This window comes from Pseudophryne corroboree, chromosome 10 (assembly GCF_028390025.1).
Source record: "Pseudophryne corroboree isolate aPseCor3 chromosome 10, aPseCor3.hap2, whole genome shotgun sequence".
Classification (NCBI taxonomy): domain Eukaryota; kingdom Metazoa; phylum Chordata; class Amphibia; order Anura; family Myobatrachidae; genus Pseudophryne; species Pseudophryne corroboree.
Window position 1 is genome coordinate 82,499,616 of NC_086453.1, and position 2,018 is coordinate 82,501,633.

At 44.7% G+C, this 2,018-nt stretch overlaps 1 pseudogene; it reads right to left on the reverse strand.

The window, feature by feature from the left end:
* Positions 1-1,625: 1,625 nt before the first annotated feature.
* Positions 1,626-1,744, reverse strand: LOC134967165 (5S ribosomal RNA; annotated as a pseudogene).
* Between the last annotated feature and the right edge of the window lie 274 nt (positions 1,745-2,018).

Sequence of the window (2,018 nt, forward strand, 5' to 3'; positions counted from 1 at the left end):
CCCAGCAGGTGCACTGTGTATGACCGACTGTCACATTTTAAATATCTACATGTGACCTGCAAAACAGGTACCATGTGGGGTCCTGAGGACCGAGTTTGAGAACCTGTGAGATAAAGAATAATACTGTATTGTGCAGTAGCCACGTATGGACAATTGGACCATGGAGGGAGGGGTACACACAGCCCTGGGCCTACACCCTGTCCATACACACAGCACCAGATTCTCCCCTCTTTGAATGGTCTACACCCTGTCATACACACAGTCCTTGGTTCTCCCCTCTCAGAATAGTCTACACCCTGTCCATACTCCATACACACAGCACCGGGTTCTCCCCTCTCAGAGTAGTCTACACCCTGTCCAAACACACAGCACTGGAGTCTCCCCCCTCAGAATTGTCTACACCCTGTCCATACATACAGCACCAGGTTCTCCCCTTTCAGAATGGTCTACAACTTGTCCATATACACAAAGCATCAGGTTCTGTCCTCTCAGAATGGTCTGCACCCTGTCTATACACACAGCACCAGGTTCTCCCCTCTCAGAATGGTCTACACCCTGTCCATACACACAAACCTTGGTTCGCCCCTCTCAGAATGGTCTACACCCTGTCCATACACACAAACCTTGGTTCTCCCCCTCAGAATGATCTACACCCTGTCCATACACACAAACCTTGGTTCTCCCCTCTCAGAATGGTGTACACTTTGTCCACCTCCGGAAGTTCCTCTTCTACTGTAAGTAGCCCTCTATGTTAGGGGTGCCACCAGGATGGTACTAGGTGGCGCTGTTGCTCTTGCCCAGCAGTCTTTTAGCCTCCAACAGCCAAAGACTTTGCCTATAGCAGCCGCCTTTACCGAGAGGATTAGGTCCGCCCAGTACTCAGATGCCCCCAAGTTTTTATGATAGACAAGGCTGCTGTGGGATGCTGGGTAAAGTAAGTACAGAACTGGAGCCAGACTGGGACACAAAAGGAAGGACCAGACACACAGGACAAACAATAACTTCAGCACACTACCGTGTGCAACTGGCACGGGATCACTGTGGCAGATAGTACTCACTAGTGCCACAGTACTGGAGATGGGAAACCAAGCACTGGGTACTGTCCCTGGAAGTGTCTAAAGTTAATACAGCCAAATACAGGACCAGATAGCACGCAATAAAGGAACTCACAAATGGACTTGCTGGACCGGACTGCGGAGCAGCAGCAGCACAGGCAGACAGAATACAGGAAAAAGGTGGTCTTAAGAAAGAGCAAAAGACAAAAGCAGCTATATACCTTTTCCAGGGCACACTTAAAGAATATAAGAAAGTGATGAATTATGAAAATATGAATATATTAATACTTAACTTTTATTGAGATATACTTGATAAAAGGGAGAAAGCGAATATAGATAATTGCTAACAAATTTTGGGCGATAACAATTAGAGAGGCGAAAATATGTTTAATCCCTTAGTGATCCAGAAATTACTCCAATTTTGGATTGAAAAAATCTTTGTGTGAGTAAACCTGCTCCATTGGGTTCAGCTGTCCCATGTCAGAATATCAGAATTAAATATTAGTGAAAAAATTGAATGTCTGGGACTGCACAGAGAACTGGAAAGACTCAAATGATGTGAGAGTAAAATACCTACGGTACCTAGTATTCCCTGGTGGTCTCCCAACTGGGTACTGACCAGGCCCTGCAGTGTATGGCTTCCAAGATCAGACGAGATTGGGCATACTCAGTACGGTTTGACCGTATGTGAGTAAATCTCCAGCATGTGCAATCAATTCCAGTGTGCGGTTACTCCAGGCAGATTTTATGGATATGATAATCTGACAGGGATAGTCCCCTGAATGAAATATAAATAATTCTGTGTAATGAAAAGCCACACCGTATTTAAATGGGTGTTTTTTGCCCCCATATGAAACTCCTATTGTTACATCACATTTGTGCAAAGAGCAAAAAAATATATTCTCTTAGAGCATATACTAAATGTTCCTGTGACTGAATATCAAACATTCATATTTTTCTAAT